The sequence below is a fragment of the Manis javanica genome, chromosome 4, assembly GCF_040802235.1.
Source record: "Manis javanica isolate MJ-LG chromosome 4, MJ_LKY, whole genome shotgun sequence".
NCBI classification, from domain to species: Eukaryota; Metazoa; Chordata; class Mammalia; order Pholidota; family Manidae; genus Manis; species Manis javanica.
Window position 1 is genome coordinate 100,755,711 of NC_133159.1, and position 12,343 is coordinate 100,768,053.

At 46.1% G+C, this 12,343-nt stretch overlaps 1 long non-coding RNA gene across 1 annotated transcript; it reads left to right on the forward strand.

Moving 5' to 3' along the window:
* Window positions 1–1,890: 1,890 nt before the first annotated feature.
* Window positions 1,891–7,483, forward strand: LOC108406317 (uncharacterized). The gene is made up of 3 exons (XR_012130286.1): window positions 1,891–2,338; window positions 2,685–2,919; window positions 3,052–7,483. It is a non-coding gene; the product is annotated as an uncharacterized lncRNA (long non-coding RNA).
* Window positions 7,484–12,343: the final 4,860 nt, after the last annotated feature.

Here is a 12,343-nt window from a genome sequence, read left to right on the forward strand (position 1 = left end):
TCATCTGTGTCCTCTGCTCTGACTCCCGCCCCTTGCCCTCCACCCTGGTTCCTCCTTCAAGGTTGTCAGGACATTGGCACTGAGTTGAGTGGGGTTCCTTGTGGGATACAGACACTTGCTATCATGTTCTTGCTCTCTCCGTCTTTCATGCCTTCTCCCTCTCCCCAAGGGAGAACTAAAAGAGTCATGGCACTTTTCCCTGAATTCGGAATATTATCTGTGGGCTTAACAGAGATGGGTATGTGACAGAATTACAAGAAGTAATCTTAAACGGGCAGAAAAGATCCTGGGGATGAACTGGGCACGCCTTCATTTTAGAGGTGAGAAGGCTCAGGCTAAAAGAGAAGAGGGAGGGTGCTTTGGTCAAATTTATTATGTTCCAATCTGAACTCCTGATCTCCCCTGTCCAGTCTGCCCCTCCCTTTGGTAAACGGAGTCATTATTCAAGCAGTTGTTTTTGCCAGAAACCCAGGAGTTATCCTTGAATCCTCTCTTTCCATCACGCAGCACCTTCAATCCACCAGCAAATCCTTCTGGCTTTACTTTCTAAATATAGTCCAAGCATGAGTCCCACGCCCTCCAGGCTGCCCTCAGCCCCAAGCCAAGTCATCCTCCTCTTCTCTCTAGACTGCTGTCTAGAGATTTAACCTACAAATCTTCTGTCAGGACCTAACCCTTCAGGACTTCCCCATTGATTTCCTGGCACCCCCTCTTGCCACCCCACCCTATCCACAAGTCTTCCCCACTCAAGAATCAGAGTGGTCTTTTAAACATGCAAATCAAATCATGTTTTCCCCTCTCTAATCCTCCCAATAGCTTTCACTCCTCTTAGAAAACAAACCTGAAGCTGTGTACCATAGCCCACACGATCTGCGGCTTACCTTCTCTCTGCCCTCACTCACTATCACTCCCTTTCCTGCCTTCCAGCCACAGGGCGCTGGCTTCCTTACTTTGCTTCAATTTCTTTCCTGCCCCAGGGCCTTTGTATCCCCTGCCAGTGGGGATACTGCTGCATAGTGGCTGTAGCTGGTGTTTGCTGGACACAGCTAGCATGGCTGGGGCCCAACGTGTGCATTTAGTGGAAGCTGCAAGCAACACACACACTTTGCATTTAAAAAGAGCACTCAGAAACGATTTTAGGCCCTCACTGTCCCTTCCTGTCAAGCATGGCGACAAACAGTAGTGGTTTTGGCACAAGGTCTCTGTCTAGTTCTCTCTGTCTCTGAGTCTTACACCATTCATTTCCTCTCATTCAACCAGCTTTAGTTTTGGCTGTGTGACTTTATTTTGTGAGCTTCTGTCTTCTGTTCTTACACTTTAACCTATAAATCTTCTGTCAGGACTTAACCCTTCAACACAAGGAGTGCAAAAACCGAGTGAGAAGTGCTCCTGTGAGGGAGAATGTCTTTGTAAAAGAACTGGAAGGCATAACAACGTAATGCAGAACTCTCCATTATCATTTAAGATGCCACCTTTCTCTTCAGGACAGAGAGGGATATCCAGGTAGTAGGTGGCGCACCCAGCACATTGGGCGCTTACTAGGTAGGGAGTGCCTCAACGTGTGGCTTCAGACCTGAGAGACCAGGTGAGCAAGCCAGGCTGCCCTGGCGCGGTGGAAGGCACGGTTTGGGTCATTCAGTGGTCGGGGACAGAGGGACCTGAGCTCCGGGCTCCTTCCGAAAGGTTCCTCACCCACACAATGAGGGGCACCAGGAAGGTTCCCTGCCCTTGACTCCCTCTGTCCAGGGGCTACTATAGTGATCTGTGCACTTCATAACCGGGACATGGGCTCTTGAAGGAGCGAGGAGCAGAGCGAGGGGACAATGGGCGCGCTGCTCCCTGCGCGAGCGGGCCGGGCCCGGAGCTCTGCGGGCTGGAGCCTGGGGGAAATGAACGAGGGGCGTCTGCAGCACTGTCGCCCGCTGTGTGATTCTGAAGCAGCAGGGGGCGCCCGCAGCTTCCCTGCGCGCCCCGCCCCCAAGCTCGCTGCCCGCTAAGAGCGGGCCAGGACCCCGCGGACGTGGACGCCGCCCGGCCCCGTGGACCTACGGCCCAGGGCAGGCACTCGCCGCGCGGCCTACCCCAACGCCGGCTCCGCGGACGGGCAGCGCTCGCTCACAGCGGCCCCCACCTGAGCCCTGCACCCTTGCGTGACCCCGCGGCTCTTCGGTGCCCGCAAACTGTTGTGATCCGCAAGGCTGACCGCGCGCTCCATGGGGCCCCTCTTTTGAGAGAGTACTTATCGCACGAGGGGAATGAAGGACCCTCCAGCACAGACACGGGTTCCTGCGACACGTGTGACACCTCGGCTCCCAGCCACCTCCCCTGAAAGACAAGGGTATGCGGAAGAGGGCGGGAAGCTCCACATGGGACTCCTTTTCCCTAGAAAACGCCAGAGGGAGAAGGAGAAGCCCCAGGGGGTTGCGGTGGAAGGGTTGGGAAGGGGTGAGGCATCCTCCAGGGAAGGGAAGGACACCGACATGTGTGGTACTTCCTATGTGCCGGCACATTGTGGGGGTGCTTTATGCTTTATCTCGTTTAATACCCTCAGCAACCCTTTGAGGTAGGTGGGCATAAACCCATTCTGCCAAGGCTCAGAAAGAGAATGGAACTACCCCAAGGCCACCGTGCTGGATATGAGGAGAGCCATGTTTTGCACATTTGTCCTAATGAATTTCTTACAGTGCAGGTGACAGGTGACAGGTGACAGGAGAGAGACGCCGAGACAAAATAGACCAAGGCCTGGGTTCCAAGTGGAAGCCTCAGCCATCTCTGCTGGTTCCGCAGCCAAATGAGCCACAGGACCAAGGGAGAGGGGCTGGCAGCGGGGAGCCACGCCCTCCGGCCTTGACCTAGGACACTCCTCACCTGGATATGGGTGAAGGTCCTTGAAGAAAAGGAGAAGGACTAGTAGAGCAGGTGGGATAACAGTGGGTGAGACAGCTCCTTGTAGAATTTGCCCTGGGCTAAAATTTTCTAGTTGTACCTTTGAACACCACAAAATCCTCAAAACTCACTTTCTCAGTGGTTAATCATTCACTCTCTCCACAGGCCAGATGACCTTTGCAAGGTGGTTGGGATTTTGTTTGCCTTTCTTAAAAGTCCTGGCGTTTGTGATTGGAACAGTATCCTTTAGGTGAAGAAGAAAGGAATTTGGGTGCAGTACAGACTTGGTTTTCTTCCTGTGTTCCATCTGCCAGGAGTTCGGAAGCACTTTCTCAACTTTCATCACTGAGAGGATGAGTTCAGGACTCAGAACTAACTGATCATTTCTAGCTGGGGCCCTGTGGGGTGTTGTGTGCTATAGTACCCTAATCAGCTTTGCACATAGAGACATACAAGTTTTCAATTTTAATATAACCATGTAAAAAGTAATTGTCCTCCTTTAAGAATTATGGAGGGCAAACTGGCCATGTGATCTGGGACAAGTCAGCCAACCTCTAAGCCTCAGATACCCCTTCTGCCCAGAGGCAGAGAACTTCCAAGTTGCCTTCTGAGGCAGATGCTCGGCAACCTGTAATCTTGCAGGTGACTATGAAAAGCTATCCCTGCTCCAATGACTTTTTGACTCAGCGATTAGAGGAGCTTGTCAGGCTGCACCCGAAACTCTGACATTTTGATGGCTGGACAATTTCCTAGGCTTCCCGCTGGGCACTCCGATTTAAGATCCCTAGCCAAACACATCATCCCTCCCCTCTTCCCTCTTCTCAGCCTGATTCCTCTGGCTGCTCTGTTTCTCTTCCTGGCACCGAGCTGGGCAGCTCAATAGCATTTTTGAAGTCTGCTGTAATTCATCCTCCATGTTCATTTGGCTCCTGAGACATGAACCTTCTCGTTGTGAAGTGCCCGTTTTATTTATAGTCCCATAACTTCTACCCAGTTCAGGGCCTCGTCACCTCCACATGGGCCCTTGCTCCTACCCTGAACACCCTCAATGGCCTTCCTCCTTTCCCTCCCTACCTGACCCGTGAGGGTTCGCTACCAGCTGCACTGCACTAACCCTCAGCTCTGGCCAGTCACTCCCTGCTACAGACCCTTGAATGGTATCAGGCTTCAGCAGAGCTCAGCGCCCCTTCCACACAGCCCAGATGTTCTCACCTCTCCCCACATCTTCACATTTCATCTGGAATGTGCAGCTTCCATACCTGCCTGTAAAATCTATCTCTTCATCAAGGCCCATTGCAAATGTTACCTTTTCCTTGAAATTTTCCAGGAGTCTCCATTATGGATCAATTTTTCATTTATTCATTGAACAAATATTTATTGTGCACCAGCTGTGTGCCAGGTGCTATTCCAAGCACTGAGCATTCAATGGTGAGGTGAGTAAGACGGATGAGTTTCTGCTTGCAGGGAGCATACTCTTGATGGATAGCAGAATAGGAACAAATACAGAAGAAAATTATAGATTCCAATAAGTATAACAGAGGAGCATAGATCCATCGGCCTTCACTACAGTGGCTTATAACCTGCCTATTTATGATCAAATACTCCCTTGTAAGTCCTCTGAGGGAAGAATCTGAGTCTCCTTTACCTTTGTAACTTCCACCATGCCCAACCTCATCATCTCCGTGTAGCAGTCCCCCAGTGTGTGTTTGTGAAAGGAAGTGTGGAAAGAAGTCTTGGATTCAGAAAACATTTAAGCAAGTACTCCTGGACAGCAAAGGAGCACCTATTAATGTCTTTACCTGTTAAATTCACAATTAAAATATAAGGAAATTCTCATCTTGTAGTTTTCGACTTCTCAATCCATAGAAATGGCTGTCAGCATAAAAACCTCACTCCAGATAGGAGACGTGATGTCGGGCAGGGGATGAGCACGGTTACAGACCTGGGATTTAGTGCCTGCTCCACCACGCAATTGCTGAGAGGTTCTGAGCAAGATCCTTAATCTCTCTGAGCCTTACTTTCCTTGTATGTAGAATGGGGATCATAAAACCTGCCTCAATCCAAAATTGATTCAGGATTATCCTGGTCCTTTGCTGGCTCTGTTTGGGAAACTAAGGCAGGCTATCTACCCCCGAAAGAAGAAACCTTTTAGAGACAGAGATATTTTAATATGTCTAAGTCTACCATTCTGGATCCTTAAGGAAAAAAAGAACAAAAAGAATCCTGGGACGCCAGGATAACCTTAGGCTGCCTAAGAAGCAACTGGCTTCTTTCTTATTCTTCCCTAAAATATGTCTTCCTAGGGTTGTACCTCTTCCAACTATTAGGGTTTATTGCTTCAAGCACACAATTGCCTTCCCTAAAAAGCATGCCCAGATGACCCCATAAAAAATGAAGTCACTTCTTGCCCTTTGCCGTGATTTGCTAGTGCCACTATCTGAAATGTGGCTTGCCCATTATCTACTCACCAAACAGATTGCAAAGGCCCTGCTGACCTTTCTCTAGCCCACCACTTCCTTCCACCAGAGTTGCAGACTGTTTTAAATATTCTGTGTCTGCCAAAAGTCATTCATCCTTGCAGCCTCCATGCCAGACTTATTTCAGTGCGGTTGCCTGGTAGGGAATGACTCAGCCTCAGGACGTTGCAGTCAGAATTAAGCCTCTTGAAGCATAATATTAGTCCAAAATGATGTGATTTCAGTAAGATAAGGATTACACCAGTGACCACTGAGAAATACACTGCCCCTTGCTTGTCCAGAGTTTCCTGATAGGTTCCAGAGTCTTGGCAAAAATTCCTGCTACATTGTGAGCTGTTACTCCATTTTAAAATTAAGTCCCCCAAAAATGGCTTTTGGCCACCAAGGTCACCTTTCTGATAAAGAGGGGAGATAAACAACTGCTTGGACACATACCCCTCCACTTTGATAAATATTAATTGAATTGAAAAAGGTGAGTGATGCATACTACATAGCAATCTTTCCTTGGCACATTTCTTTCTCATTAGCATGCTCCAGGCACATCACCCACTCCTGACTGCTGCAACTAACCAGGACCCCGGTGAGGAGCTTCTGAAGTTTCTGCTCTCTCCTCTTAGCACAGGTGTAATTTTCTGGGGAGGGTGGGAATGGGGAATAGAGGGTTCTCTGAGTTTGTTAAAGTTGCAGGGAATTGGAGAAAATAGACTGGAATACTCTATCAATCCTTATTCTTGATGCCCAGCCCAGTCTACCTCCTCTGCCCTTACTTGGAACATGGTAGAATACCTTACCCGTAACACAAGAAAAGATAATCACAAAATAAAAAGACACCATCTGTATTTAAAGGGTGGCAGAAGCCTCTGTTGTGGATGAACTAGACTCAGTTTTATGGGGATTACCTGCCCCTGCTGGTGCTGTGCCTCAGCCCCTGCACTGAGTCCCAGGAGTGCTGAAATCCTTCTCCAGTAGGGTCCCAGCAGCTGCTGCCTTTGAGAAGAATTGCTCCTGCATTTACTTTCCATCCAGGGTCATAGGATTTCACTGCCACCACTATCTGGGGGTATAAGCACAGAGCCAGGAGAGTTTGTGGGAACCTCTACTGACAAGAGACCATCCTCTGAGGGTCGGGACCTGGCTCTGCTCATTAACTCATGTGAAGACATTCTACCTCTAAGATTCAGTTTCCCCAGCTGTAAAAAGGAGATCAGAAATATATTATCATAGGTGATTGTTGTTGAGAGAATTATGTGACATGCATTGGAAAGCACTTTGTACTGAAAGCATAGTACAAATTTTGTCACATAAATAACACACAAAATACGGTTTTGAAACTTTATTTTGGAAATTGAAATACAATAAAATTGGTGTGTATGTTTGTGTCCTTGTGTGTGTGGACAACTCTATGACTTATACATGGATAGTTGTGTAATGACCATCACCATAGTGATAATGCAGAACTGTATCATTGCCCCATTCACTCCCTGAAGGACATTAGTCGTGGTATGTTATTAATATATTGCTGTATTCAATTTGCTAATATTTTGTTGAGGATTTTGTATCTATGTTCATGAGGGATATTGATCGGAAATTTTCTTCTACTCTCACTGTCTGATTTGGCATTAGGATAATGCCGACCCCATAAAATAAGCTAGGAAGTGTGCTCCTCTTCTATTTACTCATTTCTTCTTGAAGCATTTGCTAGAATTCACCAGCGAGACTATGTGAGCCTGGAAATCTCTTTCTTAAAAGGTTTTAAATTATGAATTCAGTGTCTAGAATCATGAAAGGAATATTCAGATTATCAGTTTCATCATGACTGAATTGGTAATTTGTGGTTTTCAAGAAATTGGTCCATTTCATCTAAATCTGTGTGGAGTGGTGTGTAGTAATTCCTTTATTATCCCATTAATGTCTATAGCGCCTGTGGTTATAGCCTTCTTTCTTACCTGATATTGGTGATTTGTGTCTTCTCTCCTTTTTTTATTAGATGCTTACCAATTTTATTGATATTTTTGAAGAATCATTTTTTGGCTTCCATGATTTTCTCTATCATTCTTCTGTTTTCAGTTTCATTGACATCTACTCTTACTTTGTTATTTCCTTTTTCCTGCTTATTTTGCATTGATTTTGCCCTTCTTGTTCTCATTTCTTAAAGTTAGATGATTCATCTGACATCTTTCTTCCTTTCTAATATAAACACTTAATCCTATAAGTGTCCCTCTAAATATTGCTTTAGCGGCATCTCATAATTTTCCCTGAGTCGTCTTGCCTAACTAATGGATTATTTTGAAGTGTTTTGTTTAATTTTCAAGTTTTTGGACATCTTGCTACATATACTTTTTATAACTATTAAACCTAAGAAATCTAGAGAAGCCATTATTTTAAGAACAAAATAATTGAGCACCTCCTGTGTGCAAAGCACTAGGCTAGGTGCTGTTTTGTGTGCAAGGCTGCATGAGATTTAGATCCAAACTTCAAGGAACTGACTGTCTGGGAGGAAACCAAGACATTCATGCAAACAAGTGGGATGCACAGCAGTCTGTTATACATGTGTCTAAGGTGGTGCAAAGCAGTGCTGAAACAAGGCTCCTTTCCCACTGAGTTAGGGTGAAGGGTATGAGGTGGGCCTTGAGATTCCCGTAGTGAAGGTCTTAGGGGAGGACCATTTCTATTTAGAGGGTACTTTTCCTGGCAGTAGGTCCTGCCTAGGGGCACTGTCCTCCCAGTGCCCAGCACAGCCTGCTACCACTTGGCACATTTCGCCTGCTCAATTCACACATGCCTAAGGAGTTGAATGCAGTAATCAGACTCACTAGGCTGAGGTTCTTCCATAGGGTGAGGGCAGCTCCTAGCCCTTAGAAAAGTGGTCATTGGTGAGTGTTTTCTGGGCCAGCAGAGGTGAAGGTGGAGTGACAAAAATAAAACTACTATCTAAAGAGTATTCTACTTCTCGTGCATCCTGCCACTTCACAGATACAGTCTATCCTGTACTTTGTCAGAAATTGAGCAAGAGCCTAGAAGTCAAGGACTCAAACCAGAAACCAGCTTGTTGGCACACCCTGGAACATGCTGCCACATTGTGAACATGAGTCAGGTTAGTTGTTAGGGATCTTGGCCTGTCTGGTCTAAAGAAGCCAGAGAAATGCTAGTCAGTGAAGCCAAAGGAGAGTGAAATGGCAAGGAGTGGGAGAGAATATTGTCTTAATCCTGAGGGCTCAGAACCGTTGCATGAAGGAACAGGGAAATATGACGTAAAAATAGCTCCCATCCCCTTGACACATATCAAAGATCAGCCAAAAGAAAGAATCCTGGGGAACGTGAGATTGAGTGAACAGAAAGTCCTAAAACCTTATCCTTTTCATTCTTCTGAAGTTTTCAGTCATATTTTACCCCCTTTCCCATTTTTCCTCAAAAATTGATTTGCAGTATCTGCTTTAAGCACATAGGAAAAACAGACTAAAAGCAATCCTTCTGAAATTTTGGAATTTGCATTTTTTCCCAATTTATTTTGCACTTGCATATTTTGTTTTTTACTGAAAAAATGATTGTGTCTATATTGGTGATTTACCAAGAAGAAAATACTGGTATTAAGTCAGTCATCTAGCAAAGATTAAAATAACTAGGTTTAGTTTCATAGAAGAAATATTTTTAAAGAAAATTGTTAACTTCTCATTGAATTTCCTTGGGCAAGTTACTTAAGCTCTGTAAGTCTCAGTTTCCTTATCCATAAAACAGAAAAAAATAATACCTTTTCCAGGGGTTGCCATAACGTAAGAAAGATAAGATTGCAATCTTCAGCGCACCTAGCACAGCTGACTGCATGAATGACACAGTAAATCACCCCAATGCTTTACGAAATCCTATCATGGACTTCCAATGACGCTATGAAATTGGAACTGCTCTTGGTATCTTAGCATCTGACCCAACAATGAAAGGTTGATATGACCCTTTTTTTGTGCAAAAAATTAGTTTGTTCTAAAGAGGAATCATTCTAAGCAGAAGGAATTTTTATGAAAAACCAGAACCTGCTTTATGCAAAAACAGGACATCCTAAAGGACTTTATATTTTTTATGGTGCTTTACAGTTCACAGAAGACTTTAAATGACTCATCTCTCTTGGGTTACCAAAATCAACCCCAGAAAAAAAGCTAGGAGGGGATCAATCACTTTGGCTTTACATATGGGAAATGAAGACTCGAGAGAGTAAAGACGTCACCCGTGGGAATAAGGACTAGACATAGTCTAGTTCTAACTAAGGTCTCTATGGCCTAGGGAACTATGGCTAAAGCTCTTCAAGAGGAAGATTGAAGTCTTTTGTACTTACTGGCTCATTTTTGTAAAGCATTGGAGAATTGGAAATTCTAAAGCATTTTCTATAAGCATTTGAGTAATAGTTTGAGCTAAAATTTGATGTGTTTTCATGATGTCAGCATGTGGGGTTTTACCTAATTACTTCTGTCGCAAATGTGTGCATAAATTCCAGATGTGTAATGGGAATGAAGTGAGGGAGGATGTGCGAACCAAGCACATGACTGCAGGCCACTCTAGGCTCTGGACTGACCACTCACCAAGCCTCTGATGGCATGGTTCCTGCACCTTAATCATGCATTCTCAGCGAAGCCTGCCAACACGCAGCTTCGTGTCCCCCAAGACTCAGCAGGGGACAAGCCTTACAGATGGATCTGGTGTGCCCAGGAGGGACTGTGACCATTCTCTTTAAGAGATTGCTGCTTCCATTCAGTCTCCTCAAGTGATTCTCCGGCTCTTCATGGCCTACCCTGCTCTGGGGCAGACCTCAGAAGGCACAGCAAGCTTCAGCAGGCCTTGCAGTGCTCTCAGCCAAGCCTCAGCAGCCCCGAAGGGTAAGACTCACAGACATGGAGACTGACACCTGCTGCACACAGTGCCAGGTATCTCACCAAGAGCCAAAAAGAGTCCTTGCCTTGAGGCATGTATTTCTCATTTCTCCTGCTCTTACTACCTAAATTATTGGCTCTGAGAAGGAATTGGTGTCTTTTCTTTCAGTGAATTCCCAAGGTGGTTTCATTGCTGCCAGGAAGCAGGGAGGGAGAGGCAGCAAACAAACAGCCAGCCCGTGCTCTCGGTGAGGCTCCGTCCAGTTCTGTGGGGCTGCCCTGAGCACTGCCAGATGGCTAGCATCCCAGGACCCTGGGCACCAGCATGCTAATCTCCTACCCCTGTCACCGTGACACCCTAAACATTTGCCACTCCCAACCCCCACATTTTGAAATGCCTGTATGGTCCTATTACATGAAAATCACTGAATTCTCTTGACTAGTGATTTTTTTGTTTGGAAACATCTTACCCAGTGACGGTGGAGTTCGCAAACTCTGAACCACAGGCACAGTTCGGCACAGGGCCCGTTTTGGTATAACCGTCAAGCTTAGAATGGTTTTCATATTTTTAAAGGGTTGGGAGGAGAAGGAGGGGAAGTGATAGAGTCTGCACATGGTCTGCAAAGTTTACATTCACCCTGTGACCTTTACAGGTGAAGTTCATGACTCAGCGAACGATGGCTAAGTACCAACCATAATGCCAGGTGCTGGAGATACGATGTTCAAGAATACATCATTGTCGTCCCAAGGGAATATCAGGCAGAAAATAGGTGTGGGAGGAAATAAATGCACCGTAACACCAAGTGCAGTTGTGCAGTGGTAGGGTCTTTGGGGCTATGGATGAACAAAAGAGGGGCATCCAGCTCAGCTTTGGAGACTTAAGAACTACAGATAAGGGAAGCCTTCCAGGAGGAGGTGCAGGTATAATGAATCTGGAAAGAGAAATAGGTACTAGCCAGGAGAAGTGTGTAGTGAAACTCAGAAGAGGTAGAAAAAGCAGCCCAGGCAGAGAGAGAAGGGCATGTATAGAGGCTGCTAATGGGACACAAGTAGAGTGCTAAGAGCTGAAGGGGCAGAGGGGACTGAGATCTGTGCCAAAAGACTTTGTATCTCACGCCTAGAAGATTGGACTTTACCCAGGTTCAGATGCTGGCCCCATCACTCTGTGTAACTGCATAGCCTTAAGCAAAGTACTTATACCTTTCTGTGCCTCAACTGTCTCATCTGTAACATGTAGTTAAGAAGAGTACCTGTCCCATAGGGTTGCTAAGAACATTAAACGAGACAGTGTGTACAAAGCATGCAGAACTGTGGCAGTGCATCATCAGCACTCAGAAAATGTTGGTGACTGCTGTTGCCTTCAGTCACTGTTCTTGTCATGCTGTCAGCAATAAGCAGGCATTGCAAGCTGTGAGCACCTACCATGCGCCTATCTCTGCAGTAAGCAGTAGACACAGAGGCCTTACCTGTCTTATTATATCTGTGTGAGACTTAGATCGTGAAGACTTTTCTGCAGGCAGAAAGTGTTAGAACCAGTTCCCTGGTGCCGTTGGCCAGTCAGGAAATGGTACTTGTCCACCTGCTCTTTGCTGAAAGTGCTCAGGTCAGCATCAGCACAGTGTCAGTACAGTGTTTGCATCTGAGAGCCCAGGAAGGCTGTAGGTCTGGAATAAGAGCATTACAAACTCCTCAAGTTGGCACTCATATGCTTCCTTCCTTGTCCTACAAGAAAATACCAAATATGGCTTAATAGTGGAGAAAAGTGTCAAGCCTTCATCATACCAGACTCATACTTGACTGTGGACTGCTTTTTTCTGCTTCAATGGCCCTCCCAAGTCATCTGCTTTCTAAAATTTCTTTGGACTCATGAAGTCCTTTGGTGGCTCTCTGCTTCTTAATACAAAAGACATAAGCTCTCTACATGCATGTGTTGACCAACCCCGGGCAGAAGGACACGAGAGGGCAGGGCCCTCATCCATGAGTTGTGCCCCTGGGCTTCTCATCCCTGGAAATGGAGTCCACAATGCAGTGAGGAATTGTGCTGAACGCAAGAGGAGTCACTTCTGCTCTACTTTGTGGACTCTCCCTCCAGCTGCTTGCCTCAGCCCATGGACCCTTCTCAGA